The sequence below is a fragment of the Lonchura striata genome, chromosome 2 (assembly GCF_050655825.1).
Source record: "Lonchura striata isolate lonStrDom1 chromosome 2, ASM5065582v1, whole genome shotgun sequence".
NCBI classification, from domain to species: domain Eukaryota; kingdom Metazoa; phylum Chordata; class Aves; order Passeriformes; family Estrildidae; genus Lonchura; species Lonchura striata.
In genome coordinates, this window is record NC_140704.1 from 144,798,332 (window position 1) to 144,806,731 (window position 8,400).

At 48.4% G+C, this 8,400-nt stretch overlaps 1 protein-coding gene across 8 annotated transcripts in view; it reads left to right on the forward strand.

The window, feature by feature from the left end:
• Positions 1-6,836: 6,836 nt before the first annotated feature.
• Positions 6,837-8,400, forward strand: part of ZHX2 (zinc fingers and homeoboxes 2) — a 74,797-nt gene continuing 73,233 nt past the window's right edge. For 2 of the 8 annotated variants that reach the window (XM_021546474.3, XM_021546483.3), the window contains exon 1: positions 7,761-7,869. The gene's annotated coding sequence lies outside the window, so the exon portion shown is untranslated. Of the gene's footprint in view, positions 6,934-7,347; positions 7,414-7,760; positions 7,870-8,400 lie in introns of those variants that run through there. The other 6 variants (XM_021546484.4, XM_021546479.3, XM_085572509.1 and 3 more) reach the window with 6 other exon arrangements.

An 8,400-nucleotide genomic window follows, 5' to 3' on the forward strand; every position in this document is an offset into this window, starting at 1 on the left:
TTTTATGAATGCTTGGCCAAAGCCAGAGGCTGGAGACCTTGTCTCCAATTTTCTCAAGCTCTGGTTTCCCACCAATAAATTGGGATAACCATAGGGCTGATACTATGAGTGTGCTGTGAAGCTTATGAAGTTAAAATTATAAGTACCTTAAGATTCTGGTTTACACAGAGTTACAGAAGGATTGTTATTTTTGAGCCTGCACAGCCAAAGACCAGTAAACTGATAACATTCACCTTCAGAAAATAGATTTCTATCTACTCACATTAAACCTGACCAAGGTAAAACTTGCTTCTGTCCTCCTGCTGTTGAAATATGTTGCCATAAGTGTTTAGTCTAACATCTGACCTGTTTCTCTGGAATCTTCCCAGATTAGGGTCAAGTCATTTGCACTTCAATAGTTCAGGGGCTGTACCACAATTTCTGGGGCTGGAAAGTAGCTCAGCTGTAAAAACTTGCTGGAGGCTGTAAAATGGCATAAAGAGGCTAAACCAGGGAGTATTTTTAAAGACAGTTTTGGAGGGAGACAATTATGACACTTGAGTCCTTCCCCCGATGTTCCCCGTTTGGTTGTGAGCCTAAAAATTATGGAGATCTTCGAGGCTGTCTTTCCAAAACAGCTTAAAGACAAAACTATAGCAACTATTTGCCAACTCCCTAACTCAACAGGTAAAGCAGAGTCATCAGTGCAAAGTTAAATGGCCTGATCAGTAATGCATTGGGGCTATATTGATTGCATATGTTCAGAAAGGGACAGGGGAAGAACAGATGTGTGAGGACTGTAAGCTTTTTGCACCAGCTCTGCTATAAGGGACAGGGGACCTATAGCAACCAAGGGCTGTGTGCTCTTCCATCACCACACAGACCTTGGCTCCACAGACCCACTGTGGTCCCCTGGCTAATACCATAATATAAATTGCCCACAAAGTCTTAACACTTGAAAGTCTGAGACTGTGAAATACTTCTCTGCAGAGTGCGCCACTTGGAACTACATCATCTTCACCAGATTCCCTCCCCCCTTCCCAAAACACCACTCAGCTAATACATGTAATTTAGTAGCCATGTATTGTTTAAATCTTCGTAAACAGTATGAAATAAAATAGAGAAACTAGGCTGCCTGTAAAGCCTCCAGGTCTCCAGAGAGGTGGCAAATTGTATCACCTGTCCCTCTAGAATTTCCAAAAAACCCCATCAATTCTGTTTGCACCATCATTCTAAAGATGCTGTATAATGGACAGATAAAGACAGATTCTGAAACACGTTCTACAGTAGAGATAAATATACAAGCTGTCTCGGTGAATTAGTTACATGTGTAAATAGCTTCCTGAAGAACAGGCTCAGTTTGACTCAGGCTCAGTTAAAATCTGATCCAAAATCAGGAGTCACACAAGAAGAAAAAAATTTAAATAATCCCCTACTTTGAACCAGGGGCTCTGAACCAGGTCTTTGGTTAATTGGAAATGGATAACAGTGGATATGACACCTGCTGGGCAGTCTTTGGTCACTAATCCACTCCAGTTGTCCACAAACGCTTGCAGCCTTGTCACCCTTCACGCCAAGCTCAGCAGGGAGGTGAGAGATGAATGCCTCAGAAAGTCAAACTACTCACTCCAGCCCTGTTATCTTCTGGATGGGTTGGGGGCAAAGCCACAGGTGGCACAGGTGAAGTATGCATTGCCACTGGCCATGCAGCACCTGCCTCCAAATAGGAAAAAGAGAGTTGGGTCTCCAGCATTAAGGATAAATAGGGAGGAAAAAAAATACAAAAAAGTCTTAAAAATTCAAATTATTTCTACTGAAATACTGCCATAAACTGTGGGAAAGACTTCTCAAAGAAAGTAACTTTCTCTATGGAAACAAATAGATGATTTCTCAAGTGGATGCCCCTGCCAAGCCCTAGAACTAAAGTCCTGTAAAAAGCTCCAGAAAGGGATTTAGCCTGGCTTTTATGCCAGGACAAATCTCACCGGCCTATAACTGAGATACCACTTTTGTTAATAGAGAAGTTGGTTTTTATTCCTTCTGCCAAAGCAACCTGGCCTGCCTGGTCCCGCAGTGAGGTCATAACTCAGGGCTGATCACATCACAGCACGTTGCCATGGCAATGCTTGAACTGTCACAAAGGATGTGCGCTGTGATTTCACAGCAGATGGGCTGTGAGGGAGGAAGCCCTCATTTAAATTTTAAAAATTGCTTTAGTAATTAGCAAGAGCAATAGAAAAAAATTAAAAAACACTGAAAAGAGAAGAAAAATCCCCAAACTGTCACTCTCAGCAAAGGTTATAGCATTCATGTGAGATCTACAGGCCATCCACAAGAAAGGCCAAGCTCCTGCTCCAAGTTCACTGAGCTTGTCAGGTCACTGATAAGTCCACAAAAGCCTGGAGCCTGCTTGGCTACAGGAAGCCCAGGGCACCCAGGTGGGTGAGCAAAGCCCCCCTGGTGCATCAGTGCACTTCAAAGCCAGCCGCCCTTCACAGGGACCTGATAGGAATGGCAGAGGGCAGGCAGAGGCTGCCAAAGGCTTTACTAGAACACAACTGCCCAACACAAGTGAGTACAGTGGCCTGACTTCAGAAGCTTTTAGCAAGGAGCCAGCTCAGTTATTTCTACAGTCCTTCTTAATGAAGCACAAATAGCACACAAATGTGCTTGCATCCCTTCAGGGACAAGGTGGAGTTTTACTCTTCAAAGGTAAGAGTGAAACACCTTGGCTCCCTGAGTTTCACAGCCCAGCAGCACTGACCCACAGCAGCCTATGCTGGCCTTGTCCTGCATCCTCACAACCGGCACAGAACCATAACCCATTCCCACCTCTCGCCCTGGCACTTGGGAACTGAGATCAACAGAGAACATTGGAGGCAGAGCAGATGGTCTCAAGCTTTCCAGATAGCCATGGTACAGCCCTGCTCCCTCCTCGGGTTTCTCCATCCCTGGCAGAGGTGACCTTGAGGAAGCAAAGCCTCGGGTCCCCATCCCCATGGCCACCCCAGCTCACTGCAGAGACGCCGACGTCCCCCGGCTGGCCACAGAAGCTCTCTTCCACATGACAGCAGCTCAGCAACCTCAAGGCAAAATTAAATCTCTCTCCCTTCTGCCTGCAGCAGGCAAAGCACGTGGTGTTTCAGAGACCTTGGGCTGAGTCCTCATATTTAATGGGGAGAGCAGACTTCAATGCAGCTTGTTCCTTGTTCATTCAGTGACTAACTGTTGATCTCTCTAAGAATAAGCCAGATGGTTCCCGTGATAAGTGATCAGCTCTCCTGGAGCTTTTGAAACAGAAAAAGACAGATGCCTGCGTGCCTCTTGCCAGGACCCATCTTAAGCTCAGGCGATGAGTGCAAATGCTTAGGGAGGTTGTGTTCAGGGGATTCTCTCCATCCAGGCTTAGCAACTAATCTTCCCCATCAGCCCTTCTTCCAGGAGGGGAGGTATCTTGCCTTCCGACAGCTTCCCCCAGTTTAAGGGCACTACAAATCATAAGATCAGCCCTTATAATTGGATCAGACTTTGATACTGTTTTCCTTTTCTGTGCATTCATATTAACACCTCATTTTGTAGACAGCACATCTGATCGGTGCTTACTACTTCAGCTTGTATTTGCACACTCCCGGTGACTGAGAACACTGATAGGAGCGACAAAGCATTTTAGCAAAGGAGAAAGCTTGCTTTGGGAAGGTGTTTTGCTGGGGTGGGGAAAAAAAAACCCACCAGGCTAAAGAGCTTTGTGTCTCAGCCATTGATGTGCACACCTGCAGTCAAGCACCGTTTCCTGCCCTCAGTGCAGAGATCAACGTCTCCACAAGAGAGGGAACAAAAGGTAGTGTTTGTCTGCTGACTTCTTTTGTATTTGTTTTTACCTTAATTTCTCCTTCTGATTGCATAAGAAGACTGATTCCACTATTGAGCTGGCATTAAAAACAGGGAGCCAGCAAATCACTGTGCCCATGCAGGATTAGAAGAATGGGGTGGAAGAGGAGATGGGAGTAAGGTATAAAGTTAGCAACAGAATCTGAGTTTGGTTCTTCCCAAAATCAGTTCCAAGGCAGTAGCTTGGCCCACCAGCCAAGGGCTGGTTCACCTGCCCTGGGAGAACATTCCAAAGCTCACAATCAACCTGTTTGCTGCTACATTTGTAGGCAAAACTCCACTTGATCTCACAGAGTTAGACCAGTGTAAAAATGAGAAACATGTAGTCATGCACTTAACAGAAACACTTCTTTTATTTGCATGCCTCTGTTGTTGCTTTTACATGATGTGCAGCCCCTTTTAGGATATTTGCACTATCTTCAGAACAAAAGTCAGAGCTGCACCTCCAAGACGCAGAATTAGATCTGTAATGCTGACTCAGCCTGCAATTTCACAGGATTAAACAGTCAGAAAGAAACCATTAGACTGAAAAGGACTGAAATGCGTGTGACAATACGTATGTCAGACACTCATATCCACGCTGTAAGAAAACCACGTATCAGTATACAGTTCGTTATGTCTGATCAAGCATTATTTCACAGACGAGACTGCAACTTCATCTGAGGGCTTTATGGAGCAGATGTTGCTTTAAACCCAGAGCCCGTGCACAGAAGGAACAGAGAGGGCACTAGATTTGAAGCGAGCAAGTATCCTGCCCTCACTTTCCCGGGAAATTGTGCGTGCATGTTCACTGCGCTTTGTAATCAGTGTGGCTTTCATTGTGCTATTAATTAAAAAAAGAAGCCTTATGCAAAAGAAATTTTAAATTGCACATTTCTTTTTGCACATTCTGCAAAAGCAATTTCCATTTTGCTATGTTACCCCATGTCATGTTAATGTTAGGTTTTTATAAATGAATATTGAGACTTCGTAAGAGTATTCAAATTGCATTCATCACTGATATTTTTTAATTGCATGACTTCTCAAGGAATGAAGGCTTTCGTAATTATGAACTCTAATCTTAAACACCGTTCTCCCATCCCTCAGTAAACCTTTGATTGTTTCACTTAACTTCAATTAACTTTGACAGAATCAGAGCTAACCGACCAACTACAAGTTTTCTAAAAGGCAGCATCCAGGCAGAGATGCCACACAGCCTGTTTGTCCCACTGCTCAAGATTCAGAGGAGGAATTCGATGACCAAGTCAAAAAATGTTCACAAAACCAACCTCTGTGCACTATATTCTGTGCCTCTGTGTGGGAAAATTACAAGACAGACACAAGCAGGTATTCTTAGAGTTAGATGACACAGTGTGACCAGTTTCTCTAGCAGGAACATTGAACACACATGTGCTCAAATAATGGTCCTTAGGTTATTCATATAGGATAGTAATAACAATTGCTCCAATTTCAAACCCATATCCTCTTCATCTTAAATACAGTGAATTATGCCTCTTTTTTAATGACCTTCAGTTCCTAATTTGTGCGGCACCATCCACGATTTTGGGGATGTTGGTGAAGCTTCACTGTGGGCCTTACTTGGTGCAGGGATCTCTCTGGCCACAGGTTAGAACTGCCTTTGTTTGACATAACCCGGGCTTAAGATATGAAATCCCACACCTGACTGGGCTCCCACTGACAGCCCTTTTTTGCACTTGAAAGGCAGCATTAGCTGCCATATCACCTAATCAGTCAAAGAGCCTTCTGCATTTGGAAATGCAAAAAGAAAGCTGAACAGGCCTTAAAGTACGTGTCAATTAGGACAACAGCAAGATGATTTTTCACCTGCTTTTCCATTGATCTACCCTTTCAAGAACATTTTATACTCAAAAGTATAGTAGTCTTACCAAAACACTTGTCTCTTTTTTTTAGATCACAGAAAAGGAATTTAAGACAGTTAAAAAATTGTCTATCCTGGAGGAAAATCTATGTGCCTTAAAAGAACTTTTTTTTTGCACCCGAGTATTCAAAAATTAGAAACATTTTCAGGGCTGGACAGCTACTGAAGAGTTAAACACAATATATTCAGTAATATTTAAAGGAGAAAGAAAATTCCATTAAAAAGTATCAAAACCACCAACAGCTTTCAGGATGAACAAGAGTTTGATGAGCATCAGCAAGCTTTAAGGGGCATCTTCTGAGCCCCTAACAAGTGCAGAGAGTATGCTCAAGCTTGTCCCTGCCTAACAGCCTCCATCTGGAAAGTGAAGTTAGCAGGAATCTCGGGGCTGGAGGCAGCAAGGAAGGAATCCATTCTGTTATCAAATACTTACAGAGAGAGACTATACTCAGTCAGGCAGTCAAAAACACGCCTACTCAGATAAGGGTATCCCTGCAAAGAAATCTCTTGACACTGCTTTGACATATTTACGTTCTTCTAGGATTATTCAGTTGCAGTAACTTAGAGCTCCTCGTCTGACACTCAAACACGAACCATCCCCAGTCCCCAGCCCTATACGGGGAAGGGAAACAAAACGATGCCCAGCAAAGTTACTCAGCTGGGTTAAGGGCTGCAACCTGGATGACCTGCTGGTGACATGGGGCAGGGTGACAGCGGAAGCAAGCCGAGATTTAAAGCCTGTAGTATATAATTAAAAGATTAATCTAATGCGATCTAATCAAAGACAGGACGTCTAGATAGCACATCCCTGAAGTTACAGTGAGATTATGCTACTCTTAAATCTTATTAACCATGACTTGTTGGAAGATCTGCAGTCTAGTAGCAAGATACAATCAGTAAATTATTTCTTTCAATGAATTCATTGAAGTAAACAGAAAATAGCCTGAGTCCTATCTGTCTACATCTCTTTGGAAGAAAGGCAGAGTTCAACGGCAGTTTTAAACTGGGGAAAGGATTCCTGCGTCGCAGCAGAGGAGCAGAGATTGCGGTAGCATCCCTTGGAAATACACACCACCTTCTTCAAAGCAACAAAAAAAACACCACCGCCTGAAACCCACCCAAAAGACTGTGGCTTGGAAAACCTGTATCACCAGCCGAAGATGAAGAAGTGCCTCCCACCTCCCCAGGTAATCTGCCCCGCTTCCGAGGGGCAGTCTCACGGCAACGGCACAGCCGCATCCAGACCCTCAGGATCCCGTCGCCGTGCCCACAGCGCGGGCCAGCCCCCGCCGCCTCTACAGCAGGGATGCCGTGCAGAAATGCTGGTCCCGTCCCCACGTCCTAGAACGAGGGTCCAGCGACTGCCATCCCCACACGGGGAGGTCCAGCCCACGGGATACTGCTCCGAGGGTCTTCACTCCCACTTCTCTACCAAGGGTCCATATCCCCCTCGGCGTCACCACAGCTCGCACCGCCCGGGGCTGCGGCGGGGCGGGGGATGCCCCGCTGCGACCCCCGGCTCCACCTGGACGATCGGGAGGGTCCGCGCGGTTCCGTCCGTGGAGCGGGAAGGGGAGCGCAGCGGGGAGCAGCGATGCCACCGGCCGGGCCGGGCACGGGCCGGCGGTGTCAGCACAGGACAGCGGAGCCCACGCTCGGGGCAGGGGGTGCGTGGAGCACTGGTGGGGCTGAGCCGCGGGAGGCGCGGCCGGGCCGGGCGGGCGATGGGGGGGGCGCGGCCCCGCGCGCAACTTTCCGCCGCGCCGAGGGACCCCGGCGGCCGCGCCGGCGGTGGTATCGTATGCAAATACGCAGGCTGACGTCAGAGATCATGTGGGGTTTGGCGTAGATCCCCGCCGATCGAGGGCTCTTTTTTTTTTTTCCTCCTTTTTTTTTTCTTTTTTTTTTCTCCCCCCTTTTTTTTTTTTTTTTTTTTTTCCCGCGGCGGGGCAGGGCCGGTGGTGCGCGCGTGGCGGGGCGCGCGTGTTCCCCGCGGGCCGGCGCGGCGGGGGCGGGGGGCGCGGGGTCCCGCGGCCGCGGGCGGCGCACGGAGCGGAGCGGCGCGGAGCGGAGCGCCGGTGCCGCTCCGCCCGGGACAGTCGGGGCCGCCGCCCTGGGCGCAGGTAGGAAACTTCCCAGGCGGGGCCCCCTCCCCCGGTGCGAGGCGCTCCCCAGCCGCCCCCTCCCTGCGCACGGACGCTCGCCGGCGCTCCCGCCCCGACCGCTCGCACCCAACTTTTCCTCCTGCCAGAAACTGTCCGGTTCCCTGGACTTCGGCGGGGGCCGGGAGGTGGGGGGGAGGGTGGGGGAGACTGCCGGGGGTGGGAGCCGGGAGGGTTGTTCGGGGTGGGCTCTTAATTATTTCGGCTACGTTTGTCATTTTTGGCCATGCAGCCTCCCTCCCCTCGCCCTTTTCCCGCTCCCCGCCGCCTCCCGATCGCAAGTTTGGGTAAAGGGGGAAAAGCAGGAGGGGGGGTGAAACATGTCTACGTTTGTCTATGTCGACATCAGCAACACAAAATATGGCGTCCGCTTTCGACAGGGCGTTACGTAGAGGCGAGCAGGGGATTTTGTCAGCGCGGTCCCTGACGAGGAGCCGCGGTCTCCCGGGCCGGGGGGGCAGCGCCGGCCCGGGGCGCGGGAGGGGCCCGGCG